General features: G+C 45.0%; 1 protein-coding gene across 2 annotated transcripts in view; it reads right to left on the bottom strand.

Annotated features, from left to right (window-relative positions):
• Positions 1-20025, bottom strand: part of MID1 (midline 1) — a 408210-nt gene that overhangs the window by 225653 nt on the left and 162532 nt on the right. Inside the window, exon 1 of one of the 2 annotated variants that reach the window (XM_073565999.1) lies at positions 19046-19323. The exons of the other annotated variant lie outside the window; for it this stretch is intronic. The gene's annotated coding sequence lies outside the window, so the exon portion shown is untranslated. Of the gene's footprint in view, positions 1-19045; positions 19324-20025 lie in introns of those variants that run through there. 2 annotated transcript variants of the gene reach the window in all.

Genomic DNA, 20025 nt, shown 5'->3' on the forward strand with positions numbered 1-20025 from the left:
AACCCGGAAAAACCCACACAAACTCCATGCAGATGTTATCTTTGGTGGGACTTGAACTCAGAACCCCAGCGCATGCTGATGAACATTCTTCATACAGATCGAGCATCCATGGGGAAAAAACTATCCAAGTATGTGAAGGGGTTAAAACATGTACATGATCACAGAATAGCAATCTCGCCATAAAAATCGGCTGTCATGCTGATGTTCAATGTGGGATCCGATTTTTTTCTCGCACCCATAGACCTGAATGTGTGAGTCTCATCCAAGACGCAGATGAAAGTCGTCCATGCTGCGATATTTCTCCCAGACACTCGGACGGTGAAAAAAATAATTCATCTGAACAGCACTATGAAATAACATGGGTCAGGGTCCTGACCGATTAAAACTCAGAGAGCGCATGTCCGATTTTTGCTCTCGTCTGCATGAGCCTTCAATGTCGGCTAATTTGCAGCAGAACAGGCCATTCATCTGATATTGGTGCAGGAGTCAATGGTGACAAGGCTATTTCTTCCATGCCAAGGACAAGGTACTAGGAAAGCAGCATGTCACTGTGCAAGCCTCCTATACCCTAGCCCCCCAGACTCCTGTCAGTGACCACACAGATTGGGGGACACAGCTGGGTCTTCAGGTGTCCAGGAGTCAGAATTAAGTTATAACACAATGGTTTGTATAATGTTCTTCAAAGTGAAAATGACGCTGTAGAGCTGAATTCAGATGGACGTCACACTTACTCGGACTAGCTACATGATTGAGAACAATTGTTGGTATTAATCCTATGACTTATTATTATTCACCCAAATTCTTCCTGTTTTTATAGGATTCAAGATGCACATTGTAGATTGTGTAAATTCTTAAGTAATTCACTACTGAGTGATTCAATGACTCAGCACGGCACAAAGAGGTTCTTGACAAGTGGACTCCTGAAAGTCTCACCACAAGATCAACATCATGCAAATAACCCAGAACAGTTGGAAAAGTACACCGACCCCGACGGGGACGAGGCTTACAATAGTCATCCATTATGTAGCCTGTATGCGGCCTCCCGACAGCAGTAAAGCTCAGAAGAACCCAGCAATATCACAAGATATATTTTACATCGATGATCTCGCCTGCGGCCCTAGAAATCCTTCAGCAGAGTAGAGACGGCAGCTGACAGGAGCCTCTTTCTCTGCACCCCGCAGAATCCTCAGGCTGTCGCGTGACTGCTGACACGCTCCTTGGGTTGGATACAAAAATATCTTATTGGTATTCGCCACTGGCCGCCTATTACTATTCCCCAGGCACAGGTCACTAGGTATATGGTATGTCACTAGGTATATGTTGATGACGTCTATAATAAAATCCACAACCACCTTTTTCTTATAATTGTTGTATATGGGATTAGGTTTAGTTTACATATCTTAACTCTCCAATGCGATGCAGCCGATCATGTCAGATCCTAGAGGTACCTGCTAAGCCCTTGTGTTCAGGACAGAACCAGATTTACTGCTTCTGTAAAAACAACTGAGATGCTGAGGAGTTCCACTAAAATCTAAACATGCCCGTAACGATGACGTGGATTTAGAGGAGTGGCGCCCTAAGGGTGTGTGCACACGCTGCGGATTCTGCTGCGGATCCGCAGCAGTTTTTTCTGCGGTGTACAGTACCTTTATATTCTATGGAAAACAAAAACCGCAATGCACACAGTGCAAATTTTTCCACGCGGATTTGCTGCGGAAAACCGCAGCATGTCACTTCTTTGTGTGGAATCCGCAGCGGTTTCACATTTTAATAGCCAGTAAAGGCTAAGTATACAGTTCTGAGCTGATATTAATGGCCTGGGAAGCTCCAAGGGTATTACCCCTTTCCCAGGCTATAAACATCTGCCCCCAGCCGTCGGCTTTCCCTCTGCTGGTTACGAAAATTGCGCGGGAGACCACGCCATTTCTTTCCGAAAAAAAATAAAGCTTTTATTAAATACATGTACAGTAATTTGCACACACACTGTACTAATTGCATTTGTTACTGACATCTATATATCTACTTATTCTATTTGTATTTACTGCATGTAATCCATCTCTTCTATCCTGTTTGCTCCTGCAGCAATTTTACAGAACACAGTAGATGAATTACCTGCTTTATGACAGAGAATTGCTGTATGTAAAAGATCATGTTAAAATCGCATGGTAATAGTATAGCAATCGCACTGCATTCAAATGTTAATCAGATGCTAGATGTGAGAAGTCGGATTGTACTCGCATGACACTCCTGCAAGTCTTGGCGGGGAGACCCTAACCGATATCCCACACGTTAAAAGGGAACCTGTCACTTGTTTTGGCCGCTATAAGACATGGCCAGCGCTTTTCAAGGCTTATCTACAACATTCTATAAAGCTGTAGATAAGCCCCCGGTCCGACCTGAAATATAAGAAAAATAAGTTTTATTATACTCACCGGGTGGGGGGGCGGTCCGGTCGGTGTCTCAGGTCCGGTCCGGCGCCTCCCATCTTCTTCTTGCGAAGACGCCCTCCTGCTTGCTTCATCGCTCCCGCGCAGGCATACTTCTCTGCCCTGGTGAGGGCAGAACAAATTACTGCAGTGCGCAGGCGCCGGGAAAGGTCAGAGAAGCCCAGCGCCTATGCACTGCTGTACTTTGGTTTGCCCTCAACAGTGCAGAGAAGTACGCCTGCGCAGGAGTGCGATGCTGGGGAGCGAGGAAGCAACAGGAGGGCGGCATCGCAAGAAGATGGGAGGCACCGGACCTGTACCTGCAACACCCATCGGACTGGACCGCATGGACCGCCCCCCCCGGAAGGGTGGGGAAGGGGAGGCTTATCTACAGCATAATAGAATGCTGTAGATAAACCCTGAAAGGCAGTGACAGAATCTTATAGCTGCCAAAACAGCTGACAGGTTCCCTTTAAGTGTGACTCCAGCCTAAGACTGACATCGGTGAGGGAGGGGAGGGACGGCATCACTTTGTTTATTTAAGGTCTTTGTGTCACAGCAGCCATCACAGATACACATAAGAAGCAGATATGAACCTCTAAAGGCCTCAATGCACCAACCAATAATCGGCTAAACAAACATTCATAAGAACGCTCATGCCCGGGAATTGGCCTGTGTAAACATGGCAGCAATCAGCCAACAAACAAGCCAAACCTTTCATTTGCAGTCTGGTCAGATTGTTTATGAAGGCAAACGGAGCTGCTGGAAATAAGGGGCCGGAGCAATCATATTAATAGAAATCTGTTTCTACAAACCCACCTTTACCTAAAATTCCAAGCAAGAAAATTCAGCCTAAATAGGTCACTGACTCATAAATGCACATGAGGGTCAGCGATGGCATCAAGCGTCCGTCTAAATCATTCCTTGCAATGTATTATGACCGGCAGTTTATAGTGGTACCAGCGATTTGGGCTGGACAACACAATATCAGTTTATATCCTAAAGACGTCATCTGAATCTGGTGGCAAGTTGGCCATCAATGAAAAAAATAACATTGAAAGGGATTGTCTAGGCATGGAATTAAATCATGAAAGCATTTTGCGCATGCTACCTCGACTCCCCTGAGCTCCCAGATATGAGAATGCCGTCACGTGACCGTATGTACACTATTGGCATTATCGTGGTCATGTGCCAAATATACTCCGTCACTTCTCTCAATAGAAGACAATTCTCACGCATGTGGTCATGTGATCACCTGCTCGCACCAGGAATTCTACACTGCCATTGACGGCAGACATCTGTCCCCACCCCAGACAAACCCCTTATTTTGCCAACGTGGGCACTAGCTAGCAAAATCTCTCTTCATATAAATACACAACCTTTTCCATATTTAGATCATTTAGGGATTATAGATTTTCAGGTCAAGACAATAGAACAATCACACTTTTGGGCCTTTTTTCACCAAACTCAAGCTTTATATTAATTAGCCAGACTCAACATTTGTCTTTTAGATACTATGCAGACCTAGAAAAGAAAAGTGAGATTGCTGCCCGTTTTCTGCTGAGATAGCAACAGTGCATGAAACGAACCTTCGTGATCGTGACTCATTGTTGGTAAATCATGTGTGTGTTTTGGTGACTTTCCAAGCGCTGCACGTGATTTTAGGACATTTGCCCGTCACTTTTAGGCACGGTGTTTTATAGGAAACGGAAAACAATTCTGGCGCCAAACCTGACACGTTGTGCCCATGGTATTTCGTAAGGAAATTAAAATGCAGCAAAAACAGTGAGGCTGTAGCCATCAAAGCCGACACGCATATCACAGATGTAAAGAAAAATGTTCTCTCTCGCCGATATGAAATCATTATGAAAAGTAACGTTCAACTAAAGCCTTAATGTAGCTTGTACAATTTATGCTCGCCACTTCAGCTAAGAGGATTTGGTGACTTTCATGTTTAAATAAGCATTACATGATGAAAGCCAGGCAGTGTTAGTATGCCGAGCGTCAAGATGGATGGCAGATGGCACTGTAGGTCATAAGAGCTCCTAAAGGTTTATGTTGGCTCATCAGAATATTAGAGCGAGGAGCACAGATTGATGAGAAACCCTGCACAAGAACATCAGGCAGCCTGTATTAAGACAAAGCCTATTTAGGATCGGCAGGGTTGTCCACCGTCCAGAAATTCCAGGACAGTCAGTAAAAATAGGGCACTTTTTTGTCCTCACATCTTCACATCAGAATTATGGGCTGCAGACATGTATCACTTCTAATAAGGCATATAAGGGCTCATTCAGACATCTGTGACAATTGGTCTGAGCACGGACCACTAATACATGAACTGGCCGTGGCTTTCCCGTCCGAAGCGTGAAAGCTTCAGGCTAGTCTGTACACTGCACGGACATCTGAACGCGCCTTCACACTATTCAGACTATCCTTATGATAACAGATACAGCTATAGGTTATAAATCGCCATGGCCCATGAATTTCCATTATATTAAAGTCTACTTTGTGAGATATGTGTTTGCTTTGAGTTTCCTACTCAAACCAGCCTGGGGAAAAGAACACAATAGTAGTGTATAGACTCTTTTCCGCCATGCCGATTGGAGAATTAGCCCTGGAGAATGGGTTTGCTCCAGTCGGTTTTTTGGAAGTCGTGACCTGCTGGATTGATCCAGTGCTTGCTGGTCGATCTGGAAGTGACAACTCAGTGTACACCTACGAGAGCCAGAACGAGACTCTCATACTTACATTGAGAGCTTTGACCATTATCACTGAGGTCACAAGAAAACATAACGAGACCAGGATGGCGCTGGGAAAAGCTGAAGACAGAGTCTGGCGAGTATAAGACTAACGGCAGAGACCGTATATCAGTGGCACCACTCCCGTGCTGAAATTTATAAAAAAAAAAATAAAAAATTATGGAGTGGTGCTTTAAAGGGTTTAATCTGTAGGTTAATAGTGTTACCTACCTGCCCAGCGCCCGCACTTATCCGCATGCATCAGGGAGAAAATTAACTTTATTCGAGAGCCAGCCACGAGACATGCGGGTGTGGGGACTCAAACATATTATTCGAGCACACCGAAGGCACTCTGTTAGCACCCGAGCATGCTCTGATAGCTCCTTATCCGAGCACGTTTGCTCATCGCTAATCAGAATTAATCAAAAGGAAAGAAAAAAAAAGTCCGCCCAAGGATTTAATTGTTAAATTACGGTAAATGTTAAAAATGTTGAGACTTCTGGGATGAAAATAAAAGCAAAAACCGTTCATTAGGCTGAGTTCACTCGTGGTGTTTTTTTCGCGTTTCCGTGGCGGTTTAACTGCGCGATTTTGCCGCGAAAACACGAAAAATAAGCATCCCATGCATTCCTATGGGATTCCGCAATGATGTGCTAATGCTGAAGTTTTTACCGTGGCGGAATCGCTTCACGGTAAAAAACGCAGCATGCTCATTAATTTCGCAGAATCGCGGCGATCCCGCACCCATAGGAATGCATTGTTCTGCTTACTTTCCGCATGTGGCTGTGCACACCATGCGAAAAGTAAGCAGAACATTTGCGGATGGTACCCACGGTCCGGAGAAGAGGAGACTGTCCTCCGGGCTTTGGGTACCATATCCCTGTAAAAAATAGAATTTAAAATAAAAAATATTGTTATTCTCACCTTCCGACGTCCCGCGCAGCCTTCCCGCCTCTCTCCACACTCCCGGTCCCAGTAAGCCTTTGCGAGCGATGACGTCCGTTCTCGCGGGATCGCAAATGACCGCGAGATGTCGCGATCCCGCGAGAACATACGTCATCGCGGTAATTGTCGCAAATGATTACTGGGACCGGGAGCGTGGAGAGAGGCGGAAAGGCTGCACGGGACGTCGGAAGGTGAGAATAACAATATTTTTTTTTTTAATTATTTTTTACATTCTTTTACTATTGATGCCGCATAGGCGGCCTCAATGGTAAAAAGTTGGTCACACTCGTCAAACACTATGTTTGACGAGTGTGACCAACCTGTCAATCAGTTCTCCAAGCGATGCTCCAGATCGCTTGGAAAACGCTAGCAATTCTGCAAGCTAATTACGCTTGCAAAATGCTAGTTTTTCCGCGGGAAAATCGCGGGAATTTAAAATGCGATTTTCCCGCGGAATGGAATTCCGGAATTCTCACGGTAATTTCCGCGAGAGTTACGCTACGTGTGAACCCAGCCTTACTAGTAGTAACAAAGAAAACAAATTTCAACCAGAAAAGTGGGACGATTTTTTTTCTCATTTGTCATTGGTATGCAATGTGCTATCCGTTTTTATATAGCAATTATTAAAAATTTACAAGATCAAATACAGTTTCCTTTGTAACAGAATTGCAATGTACACGCAAAAATCAGCACCGTACAGAATCCGATTTTCATAGCACTCACAGACTTGAATGAGCAAGTCTAATCTGACATACAGAAGAAACAAGTGCATGCTACTTTTTTTCCATAGGCGCATTTTGCAGTGAAAGAATAAATACCGTAAATATAATTTAAAAAAAAAAAAAAAAAAAAAAAAAAATCGCTAGTCTGCACTGCCCCACCGAAAAGGTTTTTTTCACGGACAGCACTCAGTCGATCGAAAATGCGGTCGCCTGAACTTGGCCTTACTGTGAGCAATCCAATGATTATAGTCAATCCTATCTACAACATTAGACCTGCCTGCAATGTCACACTTAACTACAACTAATGAAGGCAAAAGAATAACTTCCTAAATCAGCGCATTTACATTCTAACATGACAGAAAATATGCATTGTACACAACTCTGCTCTTTGAACATCAGGCGTTTTACGACTCAGGGGTGAGGCCTTCACCTCCACTGCCATGTGACTCACAAATCACATTTGTCAATCTGCTTTGAAATGGAACCTCAAGTCATTACAGCTAACTAACATTTGCTCTGGGCCAGCGTCATAATTTACAACGGATGTCTCCTCTTGTAGCCACACTTCATGAGGCTGCATAAAGTGGTTCAACAGGTCCTGTGAACTGAAACAATTAACAGCACTTACCCCAAGAAAAGAAATAGAAACACTTTAGCCTTGATGTTTTAGCCTTTGTCAGGCTACTTCTCTTCCTTGCTTGTCCTCTGCATCTTACCCTATTCTCAAGGAGCCATTATGCCAAGTGCCCTACCGTATAGAAGTGTGGGCAGGATCGGGACTGGCTCCTTCCTGGAAGCAGTGTTGGCGTCACCAAATGTTATCCCAATAATATCAGATTATCACTAACTATATTTTAGGCTGGCTTCTAAACACTATTTATCTACGCATGGGGCAATATTTTCCCCATATCTGACATACTTGAAAACAGTCAAAATATAGAGCAATTCTACAACCCAGAAATGATAATATCCATTAAAATGTGGAATTATTAATTATTATAGCGCCATTTATTCCATGGTGCTTTACATGTGAGGAGGGGTATACATAATACATACAAGTACAATAATCTTAAACAATACAAGTCACGACTGGTACAGGATAAGAGAGGACCCTGCCCGCGAGGGCTCACAATCTACAAGGGATGGGTAAGGATACAGTAGGCGAGGATAGAGCTGGTCGTGCAGCGGTTTGGTCGATCGCTGGTTACTGCAGGTTGTAGGCTTGTCGGAAGAGAAAAGGTCTTCAGGTTGTTTTTGAAGGTTTCCATAGTAGGCGAGAGTCTGATGTGTTGGGGTAGAGAGTTCCAGAATAGGGGGCATGCACTGGAGAAATCTCGCATGCGATTGTGGTTGCGTGCAGGTAAGTACCGGGAGACTAGGTCACAGATGTATGATGGACACAGGTTGTGGATGGCTTTGTATGCTATGGTTAGGGTTTTGAACTGGAGTCTTTGGGTAATGGGGAGCCAGCGCAGAGGTTGACAGAGGAGAGAGGATGGGGAATAGCAGGGGGATAGGTGGATTATTCAGGCAGCAGAGTTTAGAATAGATTGGAGGGGTGCGAGAATGTTAGAGGCGAGGCCACAGAGCAGGAGGTTGCTGTAGTCAAGGCGGGAGATAGTGAGGGCATGGACTAGGGTTTTTGCAGATTCTTGGTTGAGGAATGTACGGATCCGTGAAATATTTTTGCGTTGAAGTCGGCAGGAAGTGGAAAGGGCATGGATATGTAGTTTGAAGGAGAGATCAGGGTCAAGGATTACCTCAAGGCAGTGAGCTGGTGGGACTGGGGAGAGTGAGTAGCCATTTACTTTAATGGATAGGTCCGTTGGGGAGGGGTCGAATGAGATGGGGGAAAGATGATGAATATTGTTTTGTCCATATTAAGTTTTAGAGATCTAGCGGAGAAGAAAGATGAAATAGCAGACAGACATTGTGAGATTCTGGTTAGTAGGGTGGTGATATCTGGTCCAGAGATGTAGGTCTGTGTGTCATCCGCATAGAGGTGATACTGAAAGCCGAGAGACTCTATGAGCTGTCCCAGGCTGAAGGTGCAAATGGAGAAGAGCAGGGGCCCTAGGACTGAACCGTACGGGACTACAACAGATCGGGAGCAAGGTGAGGAGGTGGCGTGTGAGGAGGTGGTGTGCAAGTGGTAGACACTAAATGTCTGGTCTGTTAGGTATGACAAAATCCAAGATAGGCCCAAGTCTGTGATGAAAAGAGATTAGAGGGTCTGTAGTAATAGGGAGTAGTCCATTGTGTTAAAGGCAGAGGACAGGTCCAGGAGGAAGAGGACAGAGTAGTGTCACTTGGCTTTGGCAATTGTCATTTGTGACTAAAGTTAGGGCAGTCTCAGTGGAGTGATGTGAAATGTGAAAAACCCAGAAGCAGAAGGTTTGAAATACGTAATTGGTTAATAAAAATACAATTTATCTATTTTGCATACATACACAGTTCATACAAAGATTATAAGGCTCTACTTAATGAGGCTGTCCAATATTAGGCCAACCACTTCTGATATCCCACGCTTGGTCTACATAAAATAAAAAAGCCTATACACACCTCCCGTGCTGGCGCCGTTCCCGCGATTTCGGCACTCGATCTCCCAGGGAATCCTGTGCAGTTTTTGTGACCCCGGCGCCCAATCAGCGATGTGTTACTGTCCCCGCCTTCTGTCGAATTAAACATTAAGAGGAAGTCAGGGATCAGCTGCAGCCTGGACTTCCTCTTCATGTTCAATTCGACACAAGATGGGGACAGTGAAGACAGTGCTGATTGCAGTGTTGTGACATGTGACCCCGACGCCCAAGGGAACACCATGGAGAGCAAAGGAGGTCACCTCGGGAAAGGCACCGTGACGGGAGGCGAGTATAGGCTTTTTTATTTTATAGGTGCCAAGAGTGCGGTATGAGAAGGGGTTGCCTAAGTTGTGGACAACTTCTTTAAGGCCTACTTCACACGTCTGTTTCCAGTGTGGCATCAGCTTTTTTCACTGAGGCCACACATACTCTTCTAACCTATGGGGCTATGCACATGTCCGTGTGTCTCCATGTGTTTTGCATGGACACAAGTCTGTTTTTGTCTGTTTTTTCCGGCAGCACAGATGACAAGGGCCAATACAAGTCTATGCGTGTACAATCTGTGCTCGGTAGGTGTTTAATACTGTAAAGGAGCAGATTTGTAATTTCTTTCATTCTTTATTCATACTGGAAAAACACTGACAGTATAAACGGACACAAAGATGACACCGATATCATTTTTTCATGTACGTGTTCTAAACTGACGTGTGAAGGAGGCTTAAATCTGGTAGAGGATTTACCCCTATAATCTATTAGGAGCACTTCATCAGGCTCCTAATAACGTTTATAATGGTGTAACATATTGTTAATGCAGTCATTGTAAAAATAATGTTTATTCCTGGCGCATTTATATCCAGACAAGATCATGCCCAAAGCAGCATCACTGACAAACCAAAGTGAGCATGGAAGAGAAGGAAGGACAAATCCCATTGATAGGTCTCATGTAAATATATACCTTAGACCTGAAGAGCCTGGTGTACTTATTTTGAAAATCTTAAACAGAATGAATGTTTCTAATAATAAAATGGGCATTATATAAGTCCAGCTATTCTGTAGGGCTGAGCACAGCACCGTTTTATTTTCTCGGCCCGAGCCAGTCCAAGGAGAAAATCACTGTGTTCCCCAGTTGGATCTGATTATCGGATCTCACTAGGCCATGCTAGTAAATGAGTCTGTGGAAACCAGATGTCATCTTAGTGCAATTGATTTCCATGGACTGACACAATGGGGAATTTTATGTTTTTCGTCTTCTCCTTATCTGGGAAAATCGGATCACACTATGATGAAACTCTGATCGGAGTAAGATTAGCATATTCTCAAATGAGAGAAAACACGCTGCTATGAGTCTTATAGAATCCAGCCTAATGTGACCCATCTCACCACCTATTACAGCCAGGCCACCAGCCAGTAAAAAGTAATATAAAGGGCACAATAAAATTGATGAGAGGCTGAGGAATGGTAATTTTTGTTTTTAAATCCTAGAAAATCCTAGAAAACATTAGGTAAGCGAACATTGCTCTAACTGCTTCATGTAGGTTTGTCTGAAGCCCCAGGCCCTGCTTTCCCTCCAACAAAGAGTACTGGCGGGTCACCTTTGTGTTTTTACAGAAACCAGCCTGGGAGCTGGCTCATTGCTGGGTGGCTTCATTCTTTTCATTCTCTTTTTAGGCATTCCTACTAATATCTAGCACCTCCTCAAACAGCCAGAAATAAAAATGACAAAGCCCCTGTGTCTAGCTGACAGACACACAGTTTACTCAGCTAACTCTAACCCTAAAAGGAATCTCATCGGTCAGAGCTCTTCACATAAGCACTGGACGGACAGAATCTCGCCTCCTAACCTGACTTTTCCCACAGATGCTCTTGTCGGTGGTCAAAACTCTACACCCTACCACTCAGGAAGCCCTCGCGGAAAGTCAAGTGATAGGAGGGCATGCCCAAGTCAAGGGGATGGAGATGTGATGGTGGTGACTGAAGTAAAGGTAAGTATACTGTGGTTAGAAGCAAAATATGCTCTGCTATTCAGAATGGTAATCAACTTTTCATGGCCCAGAAGAAGCCAAATGATCCATCATTAGATGCTGAGCCTTCCTGAGAGGTGACTCTTTCGACCTTCCCAAATCTGTGACACATCCGTTTTTCTCATCTGTGTATTGTCCATTTTCTTTTTAAGTCCGACAGCACACTGCGGCATTAAGTTGAATGGATCCATTTACAATTTTTTTTTAAAGTAAGGCTCTGCTCACATGTTCAGTTCTCATCCAGTATTAAAAAAAAAAAAAAAAAAAAAAAAAAAAAAAAAAAAAAAAAAAAAAAACACAACACATCCGACACAAAGCCAAAAAGGAAGCAAAATGGAAACAGTCAATTATGATCTTTTTCCCACAAACTTCGACAACAAATAAAAAGTGTCTGGTTGCCATTTTTTTTTTTATTTTGAAAGCACAGAAGAGATGTGCAAACTAAGTTTTTCATTCAGCTAAAAAAACGGATAGCAGCTAGGAAGGAGCCAAATGGAAGACATTTTATGACATCTTCGTTCCCATTCAAATGAATGGATCCTGTAATGGAACATTTAATTTCCGTTTTCTATGATCCCAAAATGGCTCCAAAAAATCTCTAAATATGGAAATAATCACTGGACATGTGAACAGAGCCTAATCTGAGCATCCGTTCATGTTCGGCTATTCAAGTCTATGTAATTCTATTAAACCGGACAAAAAACAGAAGATACAGTTAGGTCCATGTATATTTGGACAGAGACAACATTTTTCTAATTTTGGTTCTAGACATTACCACAATGAATTTGAAACAAAACAATTCAGATGCAGTTGAAGTTCAGACTTTCAGCTTTCATTTGAGGGTATCCACATTAAAATTGGATGAAGGGTTTAGGAGTTTCAGCTCCTTAACATGTGCCACCCTGTTTTTAAAGGGACCAAAAGTAATTGGACAATTGACTCCAAGGCTATTTCATGAACAGGTGTGGGCAATCCCTTCGTTATGTCATTCTCAATTAAGCAGATAAAAGGCCTGGAGTTGATTTGAGGTGTGGTGCTTGCATTTGGAAGGTTTTGCTGTGAAGGAAACATTCGGTGAAAGGAGCTCTCCATGCAGGTGAAACAAGCCATCCTTAAGCTGCAAAAACAGAAAAAAACCCATCCGAAAAAATTGCTACAACATTAGGAGTGGCAAAATCTACAGTTTGGTACATCCTGAGAAAGAAAGCAATGGTGAACTCATCAATGCAAAAAGTCCTGGGCGCCCGCCGCCCACGGAAGACAACAGTGGTGGATGATCACAGAATAATCTCCATGGTGAAGAGAAACCCCTTCACAACAGCCAACCAAGTGAACAACACTCTCCAGGAGGTTGGCGTATCAATATCCAAATATACCATAAAGAGAAGACTGCATGAAAGTAAATACAGAGGGTTCACTGCATGGTGCAAGCCACTCATAAGCATCAAGAATAAAAAGGCTAGACTGGACTTTGCTAAAATACATCTAAAAAGCCAGCACAGTTCTGGAAGAACATTCTTTGGACAGATGAAACCAAGATCAACCTCTACCAGAATGAAGGAAAGAGAAAAGAATGGTGAAGGCGTGGTACAGATCATGACCCAAAGCATACCACATCATCTGTAAAACACGGCGGAGGCAGTGTGATGGCTTGGGCATGCATGGCTGCCAGTGGCACTGGGTCACTAGTGTTTATTGACGATGTGACACAGGACAGAAGCAGCTGAATGAATTCTGAGGTATTCAGAGCCATACTGTGTGCTCAGATCCAGCCAAATGCAGCCAAACTGATTGGTCGTCGTATCATACTACAGATGGACAATGACCCAAAACATAAAGCCAAAGCAACCCAGGAGTTTATTAAGGCAATGAAGGGGAATATTCTTGAATGGTCAAGTCAGTCACCTGATCTCAACCCAATTGAGCATGCATTTCACTTGTTAAAGACTAAACTTCAGACAGAAAGGCCCACAAACAGCAACTGAAAACCACCGCAGTGAAGGCCTGGCAGAGCATCAAAAAGGAGGTAACACAATGTCTGGTGATGTCCATGAGTTCAAGACTTCAGGCAGTCATTGCCAACAAAGCCTAGAACCAAGTACTAGAAATGAACATTTTATTTACAATTATTTAACCTGTCCAATTACTCCTGGTCCCTTTAAAAACAGGGTGGCACATGTTAAGGAGCTGAAACTCCTAAACCCTTCATTCAATTTTAATGTGGATACCCTCAAATGAAAGCTGAAAGGCTGAACTTCAACTGCATCTGAATTGTTTGGCTTAAAATTCATTGTGGTAATGCCCAGAACCAAAATTAGAAAAATGTTGTCTGTCCAAATATATATGGACCTAACTGTATTTTTCTTTTGAAATACCACAGCCAATGAATACGGAGTCATTTGCTCACAATTATTAATCCTTCCCACCAAATTTTTCCAATAAAGTTCTGAGTATAAAACAGAAGAACCTATGAAAGTGCCGATCTACACCTACAGATTTATAACAGCCGACATCAATTTTAAAGGAAAGTATGTTGGGTCAACATGCCCAGTATGGTGCTCTTACCGGAGATTAGCCATGCATCGGAGTGGCCTATTCCTCTCTAAACATTGATAACATGATGCACCCTTAGGTCATAAGAGTGTGCACGTGCATGGGGTGGTCCAAAACAAGTATGACAGGTGTATGGTTAGCCTAACAGCAGCCATGTCTTTCTTGTAGTCAATCTGTACTCGGCCGCAAACATTAAAAAAAAAAAAACTTTTCCTAAACATCAACAAAAGTCGCTGGAAATCATCACTACAGAACTATAAGGCCCCAAATAACGCATCACTATACTCACATTAAAGCAGATACCTTTCCATATGGGTTTCATGTACTACAGATGTCCCATAACATTTTACATTGGTCAAAGATTGAAAAAACAAATGTTTTCATTCATTTAAATATGTACTAAAGGAGGACAATGTTACAATCACTTGTATACAGGTAAAGAAATGAGTTACACGTGGAAAATCTTCCAGCATCTGCCTCCATTCTCTATTGTTCACGAGACCTTCTAATATTGTCATTATCAGCACATTAATGTCTGGGCCGATGTGTACGGAGGAATTACACTACCGAGTCCTGCGTATTGCAAACTTCAAGTCTGACCTCTACAGGCTGCTAATTGAAATCAATGTACATTACTGGTGTACATGTAATGCTGTGCTGACATGAGAGCACCAGAGCAAACACTATCAGTTGTGTGACTATCTAACCGTGGTGGTCTGCTGGACACACACAACTAATGGCTCTACCAAAGGTCACCATAAATAAGAACCAACTCATTTCACTTCAACTGATATATCTGCAACACGCAGTCCTCCCTCACACACAATCTAAAGATACAGATCGTAAATTAGAGATGGCCCAAGTAGTCCACAACACGGCCATAACAACTTGAGATAATGTGGCTTTATTCCGTCAGTGGTCACAACCATGCCAAGATGACCTGAAGTCAGTGTCTCCTTGAAACATGACCATAGTGTGCAAGTTGAATGATCGAGAAGACTTCTTGCCTCACCTTCATTCTAGTTACCAGTCGAGAGCGATACAGGAAAAATACCGGTATATCTTTGTACCGTGTTAGCCAGTATAGTCCTCGGTGGTTGATAGCTTGTAGTGGCCAACTGAAAAGATGGTAACAACGGCAAGCTACGCCTGATGAAGAGACCCGAGTAGGCTCTAAAGCTTGGGATTTGTTAACATCTTTTCACTAAGGCCAGGATCACACATGCGAGAAACTCGGACGAGTCTCACATGTTATTACCTGGCACTGCCGCCGGCACTGAGGAGCGGAACGTGCGGCTCCATGTATTGCTATGCGGCCGCACACTCCGATCCGAGTGCCGGCGGCAGTGCCAGGTATTAACATGCGAGACTTGTCTGAGTTTCTCGCATGTGAGATCCCAGCCTTAGCCTTTAAAAAGGTATCAACCACTGAGGACTCAAATTTTTATGTTATTATTTAATATCCCTTTAAGACGCTGGACAATAAGAAGTTCTAGAATTTGGGGGCTCTTACCACGGTCCATACTCTTCTACAATGCAATCCAACTAATCTAAAATAATTGAATCCGATTTTTGATCAAGTTTCCACTCACTTCATTGACAGCTTCTGCTGATAATGGAACAAGTGAAGAATGGTGAACTTTGGTGACAACCTCAGCCCCAGAGTCTAGAAGGTTATGCTGGTGAAGCTGGAACAGGTCCTGTTCCCGTACAGTAAACTAAAGGGAACTTGTCATTAGATTCATGCTGCTCAAAAACGACAGGCAGCATAAATTAGACACGTATGTTTTACTCTTAACTGCTGGGACAAACAAGAGGAAACATACGGAGATAGGCCGGCTGTATACAGTAGAGACCCAACTACTCCAATGGGGGGCCCAAGCCAGGCTCCAGATGATTGACAGGTCTCTCTCTATGTAGACACATGGAAAAACCTGTCAATCAACTTGAGAGGGGCAGGGAGAAGCTGGCTGGGGACCGCATTGGACTAGTTGGGTCTATAGTGCCTGGCTTATTCTAACCACAATGTCTCAAGAGTAAAAAACACTCCTTGCAGCAATGAAGCCGCCTTTCATGCACCCATCGTTCAGGCAGCATGAATCTGTTACCATCAGTGGTAATCTGTCAGAAGGTTTTTTCTATGTAATCTGATAGTAGCATAATGTAGGGGCAGAGACCCTGCTTACAGTGATGTGTCACTTACTGGGCTGTGTTTTGATGTTTCAATACAACCAGTGTTTATCAGCAGCAGATTATCCCTACAGGACGAGCTGCCTCGTGCACCCAAGTCCAACCACAGCCTGTCACTACACATTGTACACACAAAGCTGTTGTGTGGGCGAGGTTATATACAACATGTGAGCTCTGCTACATCTGCAGCAGAGAAAACTAACTATCGCTACTGGTGCACCCAGTAAACTAAGTGATACATCACTGGAATCATGGAATCAGAGTCTATGTCCCTACATCATGGTGCTGTCAGATTACATAGGAAAAACTTGCTGACAAATTCCCTTTAAGGAAATCAAAAAGACTACTACACAGGTACATGAAGCATAACATTGCAGTTTTAAGCAAACGTCCTGCGATGCCATGATGCTTTATAGCCTATAATTCAAAAACTGTGGTCTTTCGAGCAAAATTCACCCTGATCGGTAGTGCTTTCTGGGTATTTAAAGGGAACCAATCACACACATAAGGAGAGGACCTGTCAGTCTAGCTGAGTGGGCAGGGAAAGCTGTTGGGGACCTACCTTTTGGATTAGTCACCTCATGCCCAGGTCACACTTGCAGCAATGTTTCCGCTGCTGCAGTGCCCCAGAGTAAAACATATGTCTGTAGATCAGGAACCAGCCTCTGATTCAGGCAGCATGAACCATGTGATAGGCTCCATTCAAATACAGCTGGTTCTCAATATGAAGCCGCTGATGAATCTGTACATCATGTCATTAAGCTGAACAAAAATTAGGTCAGTGAGATTTTCCCCATTTCCAGTAATGAGCCGTGTAGAGACCAACTGTAGACTCCACGAAAACATTCTCTTTGGCCTAATGACAGCACAGCCCTTCTTAGGGGGATATTGTCACCCCTGAGGAAGTCGGGGGGGCCATTGTCACGCCCGAGGTAGTCGGGGGGGGCATTGTCACACCCGAGGTAGTCGGGGGGGGCATTGTCACACCCGAGGTAGTCGGGTGGCTATTGTCACACCCGAGAAAGTCGGGGGGCTACTGTCACACCCAAGGAACTCGGGGGGGCTATTGTCACACCCAAGGAACTCGGGGGGGCTATTGTCACACCCGAGGTAGTCGGGGGGCTACTGTCACACCCGAGGTAGTCGGGGGGCTATTGTCACACCCGAGGTAGTCGGGGGGATAGCTATTGTCACACCCGAGGAACTCAGGGGGGGGGCTATTGTCATAGCCGAGATAGTCGGGGGGCTATTGTCACACCCGAGGAAGTTGGGGGGATGGCTATTGTCACACCCGAGAAAGTCGGGGGGCTACTGTCACACCCAAGGAACTCGGGGGGGCTATTGTCACACCCGAGGTAGTCGGGGGGGGCTACTGTCACACCCGAGGTAGTCGGGGGGATGGCTATTGTCACACCCGAGGAACTCAGGGGGGGGGCTATTGTCATAGCCGAGATAGTCGGGGGGCTATTGTCACACCCGAGGAAGTTGGGGGGATGGCTATTGTCACACCCGAGGAACTCAGGGGGGGGGCTATTGTCACACCTGAGGAAGTTGGGGGGGATGGCTATTGTCACACCCGAGGAACTCAGGGGGGGGCTATTGTCACAGCCGAGATAGTCGGGGGGCTATTGTCACAGCCGAGATAGTCGGGGGGCTATTGTCACAGCCGAGATAGTCGGGGGGCTATTGTCACAGCCGAGGTAGTCAATACAGTGTGTCCAAAGAACGCTCTTTACTAGAAAGTCTGAGCTGTCAAGTGACTGAAACAAACTTTCCAGTGGCATCTCCGCGGTTTAGTTTGCTGATCATCACCACAAATATGTTAACAAACTGCCCATTGTCCAGTGGCGGCATCCACTCTGTTCCCACAAACCTACAGCAGAGGTTCCCATAGTTACCCGCTTGTCTATTTACCACCTAAGCGATCAAAGCCAGCGTGCAGCGCACACAATGAGCTGTGCCAGGCTTCCTACAGGGCCAATGCCCAGCCACTAATTAACTAATATACTCCTGCATATGGATGCACCGCTCACGTTCCCCATTCAAATAAACATTTGTGTCACCGGGGAGTCGTCCACTAGTAATGGCTGATAATGGGGACATTCATCATATACATCTCAGGGCACATTAATGCTGCACACACCGGCTATTCATTCACATCCTACACTCATTAGTTGGGATCGGCCGGACATTAGATTTTATAAATAATCATCTTCACAAGAACCAATCTGATGATTTCACGAAAACAGACAAAGCAAAACACAAAACATAACCCAAACATATATATGAGAAATAAGGAACTATACTGCTGAACAGGGACTGGAGTAGTCGGAGGACTGGAGTAGTCGGAGGACTGGAGTAGTCGGAGGACTGGAGTAGTCGGGGGGGACTGGAGTAGTCGGGGGATCACTAGATACACAATCCCCGTGGCTGACTACATACACACCATATAATTTTCTGTTTTGACCATGGACACCGGTGGTCCGCACCTTAGGGGGCTTTCTACCTGTGGTCCTCACATGTGGCTCCGCTGACTTGCACTGTACTTGCCATAGCTGCAGACAGGTTTGATCAGTGTGATGGGGCTTGTAGGTCAGGTTATTACAGCAGGTGGGGTACACCTCCTGCTGTAATAACCTAGGAGCAGCAGACACCACCTAGGCTAGTGATGGGCCTGGCCCCCATTACAGCACTCAGTGGGGTCTGTCACCCCAGCATCCTCCTCCCAGCTCTGACATTTGCCGGAATTAATGGGTAAATAACTGCTAATTCCGCACTTTCCCCACAGAGAGCCATCTGCAGAATCCTGCGGAGGGGGACGAGGCAATGAATGCTGCCCCCAGCGCGATCCCCAGAGCACTTGCGTCTCACCTGAGTCATGGTTGGCATCCCATAATCCATCCAGCCGATGTGATACAAGGTGCCAGTCCCCAGGGAGCTGTGCTGCACTCAGGGCTCAGCTGCCGCCGCCGCCGCCTCCGTCCCGGGCATGTCCCTGCACTGCACACTTTCTGCCTGGGACAATCTGAAGTTGTGTCCCGGCTCAGCCTATGAGAAGTGAGCAGCAGCGGCGAGAGGCGGCTTCATCCGCAGCACTGCACGGGCTGTGTGCGCTCACTGTGCGACCGGCCAGCAGCGGCCAGCCGCCCAGCCAATCAGCGGCGGGGGGCGTGGCCTACGGGGCTGTGAGGCGATTATGGGGATTAACCGGCTGTATGCTGAGAGGAGGCTCCTGGGTTCTGTCCGCATGACTGAGCGCACGGTGACTGCGGCGCATGAATGGTTAACAGAGCGCTCAGCTTTGTGCTCCACAGCGCACTGTCTGTGCTGTCACCTCACGTAATGCATGGGGGGCTGCGGCGGCCCCTCCCCCACTAACTTAATTATGCAAATATGAGGATAAGGGAACTGAGCTAGTGAAGCTGCAAGCGGGGGTCTGCACGGACCCGGGCACAGCTGTGTGGGGGCACAGAGGCCGGGAGCCCACCGCCACAGGCTGGAGGCCACTGTGTACACCGACACGTGGGGGGGTGTATGTGTGTGTATATAGTATATATGTACTGTGTGTATGTATTGTGTGATATATTTGTACTATATGTATATTAAATAAATATATATATATATACGGTATATACACAGACACAGATATATAGCTCATAATAACATAAAAAAGGAAAAGTGATGGAAATCACAGGATGGATAGACATGTTCATGATATGTAAATGATTAAAAAATGGAAATAAAACTTTCAAAACACTTCAATTTCTTTGGTATGGAATATGAGCATCAAGCACACATATACCCGCAAGGCTGAGGTCGCGTGGCGGTTTTTTCGCGTTTCCGCGGCGGTT

Source organism: Dendrobates tinctorius, unplaced genomic scaffold (assembly GCF_039654945.1).
Source record: "Dendrobates tinctorius isolate UK_male_01 unplaced genomic scaffold, ASM3965494v1 ptg000016l, whole genome shotgun sequence".
Lineage (NCBI taxonomy): Eukaryota > Metazoa > Chordata > Amphibia > Anura > Dendrobatidae > Dendrobates > Dendrobates tinctorius.